General features: G+C 34.4%; 1 pseudogene; it reads left to right on the top strand.

Annotated features, from left to right (window-relative positions):
- Window positions 1–1,174: 1,174 nt before the first annotated feature.
- Window positions 1,175–11,038, top strand: LOC111918167 (myosin-17-like; annotated as a pseudogene).
- The last annotated feature ends 274 nt before the right edge of the window (window positions 11,039–11,312 follow it).

Raw genomic sequence — 11,312 nt, forward strand, 5'->3', positions numbered from 1 at the left:
CTTTTTATTGTCCAGGGGCAAAACAAAGATTTTTTTTTATTTGTTCCCTTCGCATCAATTACAGGAATTTGATTATCCCCTCTCTTTTAACTGACGAACTCAACCTGGACCACCACTGCTCAGCCACCCCTACATCCACCGCTACAAGATGAAGACTTGGACCTAAACCTGAACCCGTTAGCATAAATCCTTCGTTTTTGAGATGGGCTAATTCATGTCTTCTATCTGCGTATTTTTTACTTGGTGATGATAAATTCGTACCCATCAATCTTCCTTCGTGCTCACCATCTACAATGAAATCCTAGGTCAATGATATGTATTGATATGAAATGGGTTGTTTACAGGTATTCCTTTTCCCCAACATGAAAAATCCAAATAAAAAGATTCTAGACTTGGAGCTATGGACTAAATGTATGTAGGTTTGACTGATTTGTTTCCGAATTTTTTGTATATATGCTTCAATAGAAAGTGATTGGTTGTTGATTTTGAATAATTATATTTTCTTGATGCAACAGATACTTTTCTGTTCGAATCGTTTTTATGTTGGTCGATCTTATGGTGCTCTGCTGGAATTTTCATCTTGAGATAAAACATACTAGTTGAATTCTTTTTGCTGCCTTTAATATTTTGTGTTGAAATGTTTACTAATGAACTGTTGAAACAAACATACTTGTTGAAATATATTTGCTAAAATCTCATGCTAAAATCTGATGTTGGGATATGATTTGAATCTTTTTTAAAATCTATTTGCTTGAAATCTTTGTTCTATGTTAAATGTAAGTACTCCACCAGTAAGCTCTCTCTTTATGCTAATTGGTTTGTTTTGAATTATAAGTTATCGAATTATATGTTCACAGTAAACATAATCAGGGGCATTTGGGAAATCATTAAGTAAAGAGAATCAGGGGCATTTGGGAAATCATCAAGCTCTCTCTCATGCCTAAAATGCCCGTGTCCCATGCCATATAATTTTCATCTTTTTTTTTGAAACAATTTTCTCAGTCTTGTTGCTTACTTGTTTTGTAATCATTTGAAGTATAATAAAAGTTTAGTTATAGTTAAATAATTGTTATAGTTAATTAATTTTTGATTCCATTCAAGAATCCCCCTTCTGATCATGCAGGTTTGAGAATCAAGATGGGGAAAAATACTTCAAATAGCTGCAAAAGAAACCATGGACCCTGAACACATTGACTTTGTTAACTGGCAGAAGGTATAAGAAACTCACGTTCAATGACATCATTCTTTTTTCTTCTAATACCACACTACCTTTTGTGTTCAGGTGGCTGAAAAAACGGCTTTCTTACGTCCTGTATGTTGAAGTCAAACTTGTTCCCATGTCCTTGGAAGGCGTTGGCTTTAGGACTAAAGTCCTTGACACAAACCCCAAATTGGTACCTTATTCATATGATGTTACTTTTTGCAGAACAATTCCCTGAACCCGATCTAGAAAAAATTGAAGATGAGGCAATTCCTAATTCAGTTGATGCTATTAGTGTTATCCAAGAACTTCCTGTATGTCATTCAGAATCTGGAATTAATTTAGCTAGAACAGATGTTAGTGATGTCCCTGAAGCAGAGATTCTTGTATGCAATGCATCAGCTTCACCTAGCAACTGCAACTTAAATTTATCAGAACCTGTACGTGTTAATGATTCATCTTTGAAATCCAAAAGTCCATAAATGTTGAAGCTTGCTAACATAAACTGATATGGCTGTAGGATGAGGCAGCTAATGTGGATCCACATGAACATGGAAGTCTGTATCAGAGATCTTTGTCAACTTCTTGTGGTATTGCTAGAGATGATGGTAATTGTTGTATCTTTTTACTTGAAAGTATCTTCAACCATGAGAATCTTTTGGGTCCATATGTTACTGGTTTAATGAACCTTGATTTATTCATTGAATTAATAAAATTCTTCTCTATCAGGTGTGTTCTTCGGATCACCTTCAGAACATTGCACAGATGAGTTGGAAATGGCGAGCACTCTATTGACTGATGTTTCACTTGTGGATTCTCTTGCACTTTTAGTATTCTTTTTTAATGATTACAGGACACCGAAGATTTAGCAGTCATCTTCTATCCTGATCATATGGTGTATGTGTTGGATAAGGTGTCTAAGTCCATAACTTATTTGGTATATACTTGACCCGACCCGGCATGGTCCATTTGGGTTGCACTTCACCCGAACTATTTATGGATAATTTTATGAGAGTTATACACATATGTTTATTAATATATTATAAGTTATAATATATTAATATGAAGTCATGTTATTTAATTAGTCTTAGTCTTAAATTAATTATGAATTAATTTAGAGATTAAAAGGAAGACTAATTAGATTGTGGGCTATTGGTTTTATATAGTGTGGGCTAACACTCATTTGTTAATGGGCTAGGCTTATATGGAAGTCCATGGATGATCCATGGAGCTTTTAACCCATGGATCCTTGGAAAAGGAAAGGTCATGGGTTATTAGGGTTTCACCCTAATCATGTACACTATATAAGCATGCTTATGTTGCATGAAATAGCCACTAGTGGCACTAGTTGTGTGAGTTTTGTGTGTGACCGAAAATTACAAGTCTGTGTACTCTCTCAAAGTTTTCCAAGAGTTTGTGGTGATTTGTGATTCAATTTGAGGCATTCACACTGTTGGTGCTTGGCCCTCAAACTCCTTAGGAATCAAACTCAATCACATCAAAAAGGTATGTAATCTCATCTAATACTTTTATGTTTAAAAGTACCCCATGCCATGTTAGATAGGTTATGAACCTTGGAAAAATTATTATTTTGCATGTATTTAGACAAACATAGATCCAAGGTTTATTACGGTTGCATGCACACTTAGGAAGTGTTAGATTGCTCAAAACCCAACAGTGGTATCAGAGACTAGGCTTGCTTGTTTGATACTTGATGCAAAATAGTAATAAATAAATAAATAAATAAATAAGGTAGAATGATCGGAATGCAGAACTTCGACTTTTGTTGCTGGAAATGGACTAGAAACATTACCCTAAACTGTTTTGGTGTTTTAAAACTTGTTTTAGTTGGTGTAATGGTTGTTCTAATCCATTTACAATATCATATATCAAAATTCCATGATTTTGATGTGTTCATATAATTCTTGAAATTTTGATAATCATGTTCATGTTCTTATGAATTTAGAAGATAATAGGAATTATTTGCTGAATTGTTTGGAATTAATTCTTGATCATTTATGTGTTTTAATGGAGTCCATAATTTGTCCTCAAGTTATGGATATACAAAGGTCACTTTTCTTTAACACACATTTAAACACATAAGTTACATGAAAATGAAGAGTCTTCATTTTTATGAACCTTTAATTCATAAGTTATGAAATGAAAAGTTTTTGGATAGTTACAAAAATTGCCCTCAAGTTTTGGAATTTGTAAAGTTTCACACACTTTAATAAACTTTAATTCCAACCCTTATAGTTTTAATAGTTAAAATTCAACGCTTATACTAATTATAACATTAATTGTTAATTATTATATATATGTATAAGAATAAGTCGTTCTACCGTTAGTAGGCCTCATTCACGAAGCCGGTCTATAAGGTGGGTATAAGGTTGTTGCCTATAAAATGGCAACTTAATGGGTGTCCACTCTCACCCACCGCTTGCTTGACTGGTGGAGGGTCGTTAGCCGAACGGGTAGGACAATGACTTTAAATTCTCATTAAAAGTATAATGATTATTATAAAGTAACTAAATGTTTTTATTTAATTCCCAATCTTAGTTACTTTAGCAAAAATGTGAATTTGGTGCTAGCCCATGGAATTCACACTTTGTACCTTACCAAGTCGTTGATGGAGCGTGTGTGGTTAACCGGCACACTAACTTGGACTATTAAGGATCACGAAGGGTGACTTAATGTTTGTCATAGATCAATGGAGCGTGTGTGGTTAACCGGCACATTGATTGGGTGATAATATGAAGGGTACCAAGTGAATTGGTATGGTTATTCACACCTTGTTTTGTGATCCTCGGCATCCCAGTCACAATATTTGAGAGGGCACACTCGAGATTGAAACATGCCATTGAAAAGTTCAATGAATCTCAAAAGATCTAGGAATTTCAAATCCAATTAAAACCTAATAAATTATTTTGTTTTTCATGGTGGAAATTGGTGAATCATCATTCGCCTACCTTCAAATATTTTATAGCTTGGATTACGGCATCCCTCTTCCAAATTATAAAATATTGTGTTGAGTTCTAGCCTTAATATTTCATATTGGGTGTTATATTAAGGACTTTGAATCAACTAACTTGATTTTCTCCCATTATAGATGCCTGGTTCAGACAACTATGATCTTCCCAAATCTCTTGAAGATGGTGTCCCTCAACATCATGCTTCACTTCCTCCACCTCCTCCAATTATTCTCCCTCACCCACAAGTTCTTGAAAAGTTTAAAGTCACTCAATCCCTATTGGCAAGCATAGTCCATGTGTGCTCACATATTCGAGATAAAGTCACATATTGACAAGCCGGGAGAGTTGGGTGTTAAAGTCCCGTGAATGTTGGATGTTCAATCACTTTCTTAGTAACATAGTGAGTCTCTTTGGGACTACTATGAGACGGACTATGACATGACCCTTAATGATGTTATATATTTGCTTGGTGTTGTGGAATCAGCAATGATTTGGAACACCAGTAAAGCAAATTTGATTAAAAGAACAACTTCCCAAGTCTACATGGACATTGACAATGGTAGCATCGGATATCTAGAAAAAGATTTCTCTTCCCAATGGAAAGGGATCGGCTATAGTCAACTCGGTTGACCAAATAGTAAAGAGAAAGGCAAATTCTGAGATAGTCTCATGTGCCATTACCAAAGGTTCCATGTGTTTTGTTGCCAAAGGAAGGGGCATTGGTTGCGAAGCTGCCCTATTCACCTGAAAGGTCATAAGGTTGATCAAGTCAAGAGGTTTGACTCTACTTCGGGTAAAGTCCACTGTCTAATTCTATTAAGTTCCTATTTGGAGATTCTTATTACATAATGTGAATGGGTCACATGCTAATGTTTTTAAGAATCAAAGAAAAGATAGGAAGCTTAAAGTAAGTATATGTTGATTCTTATTGCGAAGGTGGGTTTCGATCGCATGGTTCGGTAATCAGAATTTTGAGCTGTTGCTTAAATATATTGCTTATGAATAGATAACAACAAGGTTTTCATGTGGATTGTAAGGATAAGTTTTTCCGCAAAGTTTTAAAATAAAAGGAAAAAAGGGTTTTAATTTTATTTATTTTAAAAATATCCTTACAATGGCATCTGTGGAAAATTGTTGCTTATATGTTTCCAGTAATAGCATTATTGGAAAGTGGATTTGATTCTTTCATTTGTGGTAGTGTCTGAATTTACCAAATGAAGAAAGGTTTTCATCACCCAAGTTTCAATTGGACAGAAACTTGGAATCATACAAGTTGTATTGTATGATGAATGAGAATTTTCATCTTTGAAAATTAAGACTAATTCTTTGATCACATGTATATGTGAGTCAATTGAAGGACTAAGGAATTAGGTACACTGGGTGTGCGCTGGTCAAGGTCCACCACAAAGATTGATTTGTCATGATTTACTGAAGATTAGTAAATATGATTATACTTATAAGGTTAAGTATAATTCTGTAACATTGGAAAGGTTACAATGTATGAAAAAACAAATGAGAAGAATCAAATTAGGCAGAAAGATAAATGTTTTTCAAATCTGAAAGGATGGGAGAGTACTTTAGTATCGTATTTCATGATCATCTTAATGATTATGAAACCATATCACAAATTCATACTCTAAGGACGTCTTAGTGCATTGTTATGGCTAAGAAGAGAGGTCATGAATTGTTGGATTGGTTCAGATCGAGAAGATGAGTCATACTTCGTTCCAAAACAATTCTTAGAGTCATAATCCAAGATTGTAACATTGAGTGACATAAAGTAAGGTTTAAAACACTTATCAAATGTAGTGTAGAATGTTTCTACCCTTGTACATTTGAGATTGGTAAGTTGTGATGTCTTGGATGAGACAAAGACCAACTAAGACCAATTGTGTGAAGTGTTAGTCTTGATAAGAATCCGCACTATCCCTTGAATATTTGTTTTGTCAAGGAATGGTTCTTGACTGGGGAAACTTATATGTCAAGGGGACAGTGGGAGCCTTAAAGATCCTGAAAGAGTTTCAAGAGTTAATCAAGAGTAAAACCTGTAATTTATCACTAGCACATAACTTAAGGTTTGCAACCTATCGTGTTGACATAATTCTTGTTTCTGTACCTACTTCAAATAAGTTGAATTTGCATGTGAGTTATCAGAGTTCAAATTGGAAGCATTGGTGGGCCTTGTGCTACCAAGGTGACAAGAAACTAAGATTGAACAAGTTTGATCCATGTAAGGCTGAATTTGTCACTAACCTTATCTTGTGATTATGGTTTTGACAAATTCACATGGATAGGAACTCATACACTATAAAATCTAAGTGTCATAAGGTTTCTCTCCGATTCATGAAAATGATGGTGAGGAAACGCTTTCACTAAGTAGATTTTACATAGATATCAATTGTGTTATTTGCATTTTCAAAAGTCGTTAGTGGAGCGTGTGTGGTTAACCGACACACTAACATGGACTTGTGAGAAATGGAAAAGGTCTAAGAAATTGAGACTATGATTACGGCATCCCTTTTCATAGTTCTTGAAATTGCTTAGACACACATGTGAGCTATCTAAGAAAGGGTGTATGAATCTAAATTTCAGAAGTCCAGCAGATTTCTGGAAATATGTCAGAGCTAGTGGGAGCATAAGTGTTATGCTGATAATCATCATGTTAGTGGGAGCATGATTATTACGTTTAGTGTTGTAAGTTAGCAATGTTAATTATAGAAAACGAAGTTTCAATTCGTGAAGTTGCAGGGGTTGAAAAGTTGTTTTGCTATAATTGAGGGAGAGGAAATTATACTTCATTTCAATTCTAGAAGCTTAGATTGAGATTTTAATCATCTTTAGTCAAGGACATATATATGAATTTTATGTCTGAATGGTTCGACTTAAGGAAATTCTATATATATTGCATTCTCAAAATTCAATTATGATTACGACATCCCTCTTCATAGTTAAATTTTGAAAACATGGCAAATAAAAAATATTGTAGCAAAAGACTGGTCTAGTATCATGTCTTTATGTCAAACATCATGAATCGTGTCCCATATGCTTCGGATATAGGATCGATTGCATGTGCTATAATATTCATCTTGTCTAAATTTTCCAAATGCTTAAGGCATTGAGAAGGGAAAAGTCTAGAACTGGATATGACTAAAGTGATTAAGCAGTTGTCGGACAAATCTGAGGTTCGCAAAGATTGGTTGCTCAGGGACAGTTGGAAGTATGATGTAAGTTTTCGGAAAGGACCATATTGACATATTCTGAAAAGAAGTAACTCTTGTTCGGAAGTGATAGTCAAAATGGGACTATGGAAATGTCTCCATAGGTGGAAGTTATTCAATCTATGTAAGATTAGAAAACCTTAATGCAAGAAGGATGTTCAAAGCAATGTACTTTGAATATGAGACTTCCGTTCCATAGAAGTTGACCTTCTTTGGAATACTCTGTAATGACTGGTGATAAGGTTTTGGTGACTTTGTGCATAATCATTACAAGAGGAACATTGCATAAAAGTTTAAAATCTAACAGTTTTTTTTGGTAAATGATAGGAATCGGGGATTCTCACATTTACAATAAGGATTTGGGATTGTGAAATGAGTATCATTGGAATCATGTTCAATTGATCTACATCACAATGTAAGGATCATAGACAAACATAGTGTGCATACTTGGAGTATGGCATAACTATTGTTTAGAAAAACAAAGTGTACATGCTAGGAGCATGGGACGACTGTTGTTTTATTCAAGTCTTAAGTTGATTGTTTGAAACATTATGCGATGAATAATGTGTAATCAATATGGTGATAAATAAAAGGTGGTTCTATTTATATTCAAAAGGGTTCTGAGACAATATTGGATTCGATTATTATTGTGTTTCACTTTGCATGTTTTGACTTCCAAAATAGCTAGGTTATTCTTTCCGAATGACCAAGTTATTTAAACACTCCACAGTCGTTCATATGTTGGAAGTAGGTATGAATCAAGATTGTCATGAATCGAGTTTGTAGATGGCTAAATGGGTTTAGTCATAGCAATGGTTGCTACAACATTCATGAGTGCTCATAAGTTATGAGTATTGGAATAAACCCACGCTCACTTGTATCACTTCATGGAATTTATCTCGAGTGATCGTGACACAGTAATATCATATAAATCTTCAAACCTAGAGATATGAGTTGTTACCTATGAATTGGTTGTGCATTGATTGCACGTAAACGCATCAGTAACTTGATGTTATAAAACGTGCCTTTGTGTACAATTCAACAAGTAGTAGAACAAGCATATGAGTCGAAGTTTATCTGTTCCTTATAGAAATAGAAGCGATATCTGGGCCCCTCGATGATTTTGTTGTGACCAATGTACCAGCCGGTCAGAACTAAATTGATGTGTTCGATTATGTTCTTTTTCAAACAAATCGAAAATCAGGAAACAAACTGCTGGACAATAAGTACGACGTTGTTCCATGTATTTGTCCGACTGATATCATGAGAATAGAGGATTATATGATCACTTATCTAAAATGGCGCTTCATAGTTCAACAGAGTTTTCGAGAGCTACGATTGTTGGTTGGTTCCTGAAGTAACATACGTAAATATAGTTATTAGACTTATCCAAGTGGGAGTCTGTTGGATAAGGTGTCTAAGTCCATAACTTATTTGGTATATACTTGACCCGACCCGGCATGGTCCATTTGGGTTGCACTTCACCCGAACTATTTATGGATAATTTTATGAGAGTTATACACATATGTTTATTAATATATTATAAGTTATAATATATTAATATGAAGTCATGTTATTTAATTAGTCTTAGTCTTAAATTAATTATGAATTAATTTAGAGATTAAAAGGAAGACTAATTAGATTGTGGGCTATTGGTTTTATATAGTGTGGGCTAACACTCATTTGTTAATGGGCTAGGCTTATATGGAAGTCCATGGATGATCCATGGAGCTTTTAACCCATGGATCCTTGGAAAAGGAAAGGTCATGGGTTATTAGGGTTTCACCCTAATCATGTACACTATATAAGCATGCTTATGTTGCATGAAATAGCCACTAGTGGCACTAGTTGTGTGAGTTTTGTGTGTGGCCGAAAATTACAAGTCTGTGTACTCTCTCAAAGTTTTCCAAGAGTTTGTGGTGATTTGTGATTCCATTTGAGGCATTCACATTGTTGGTGCTTGGCCCTCAAACTCCTTAGGAATCAAACTCAATCACATCAAAAAGGTATGTAATCTCATCTAATACTTTTATGTTTAAAAGTACCCCATGCCATGTTAGATAGGTTATGAACCTTGGAAAAATTATTATTTTGCATGTATTTAGACAAACATAGATCCAAGGTTTATTAGGGTTGCATGCACACTTAGGAAGTGTTAAATTGCTCAAAACCCAACAGTATGGTGATAGTTATTGTACAGATTGTGATTTAACTTTCACCAGCAGTTGCATCAAAATAGAGGGTTCAGGTTCAACTCTAGATGGAGATGACAAAATCTTGAAATTACGGTGGGATGTTCAGGATTTAGTTCATATCAAATCTCATTGGTATGAGCTGGTAAGCCCACAATGAGCTTTTAACATTATGTATCTCCTTATTCTTTAGGGTTTGGAATTATTGTACCTTGAATTTTATGCAGGTTGAGATGGCAATGGTGACCATTCATGTACTTACTAAATTTTGAAAAAGTACAAGAGAGTTGAGTGAGTTGGAGCATAGAAGTATTGGAATCTGATTTGGAACGAGATAACAATTTCTTGGATCCAAGCATCTCAGAGTTATTTTGACAGTTAGTATTTAGGAAGACGTTTTTCTAGTTGTTATAAAAGGATGCTGCTTAGATTCATGTATCATTATAATTTATCAGAATAAAAACACTACTTGACTGTTTATGGATTTTTACTTATTTAGGCACCTCCATTTTTGGTGCGCAAAGTACTCACACAGATACTCTCGTTCATCAACGTTTAGCTATTCAACAGGTAAATTGCATAAAATATGTTTATATTGTATATCAACTTTTCTTTTAATAAAAATGCTGATGATTTTTTTTTGGTGGAAGTTTTTTGTTGAGACGTGAGTGTTGCTTGTTTAGTAATGGTGAATATGTAAAGTGAGGATTGGTTGAATTAGAACAATGTTGTTGTTATGCAACTGGGGAAGTAAGAGCTTTTTATATCTTTATATATTTTTAAAAAAAATTGATTTTGTAGTAAATAATATTTGATTTATTTACAGTATGCGGGGACCGCATGGGATGAGTTGAAGCATATCAGACAAGCAGTTGGATTGTTGGTTGTACATCAAAAGTCGAAGAAGACTTTGAATGAAATTACCAACGAACTTTGTCCTGTAAGCAAATTTATTTTAATAGTAATAAATATTTTAATTCCGTTTTTCTCTTTTATTATATTCAAGATTGTGCATTTTTGTCATTTATGCAGGTGCTTAACATGCAACAGCTATACAGAATCAGCACCATGTATTGGGATGACAAATACGGGACCCACAGCGTTTCATCAGAAGTAAGTTACTACTCACATAACAAATATGAATTCCATCTCATAAAAAACGTAAATCCTAAGGGCGATTTCATAATTAGGTCATTTCAAATATGAGAGTCATGATGAAAGTGGACTCAAACAATGCAGTCAGCAGCTCATTCTTTTTAGATGACGACTCCAGGTAAATATCTCAAGACTTGAAAAAAAATCTTTGCAGGGGCAAAATCGTCTAAAATGGGGATATTTATTTGTGTATGATGCAGCATACCGTTCTTTGTGGATGACATCTCAAAGTCTATGCAACAAGTAGACATAGGAGAGATTGAACCTCCACCTTTAAGCTGTTCTTTAATAGCAATGTAGTATTAGGTTATATAGATACAATCATAACCGATAAAAAAACTGATTTAGTTAGCTTCTACTTTCTGTGTATTTTCTGCATCTGGTAAAGTTGATGGAAGAAAGGAATATGAAGCCACTTGATTTAAATCTTGCAGCATTATCAGCAAAATGCAGTAAAGACTTGGAGTTGAATTTGGCTAAGTCATTATTGAGTGAGATGGGCCAATGTACAACTGCTTATCCATATAATCAGTTGTTTGGAGCACTAGTCTTAAAGAATTATGAAAGGCAAGAT

The sequence above is a fragment of the Lactuca sativa genome, chromosome 3, assembly GCF_002870075.4.
Source record: "Lactuca sativa cultivar Salinas chromosome 3, Lsat_Salinas_v11, whole genome shotgun sequence".
NCBI classification, from domain to species: Eukaryota; Viridiplantae; Streptophyta; class Magnoliopsida; order Asterales; family Asteraceae; genus Lactuca; species Lactuca sativa.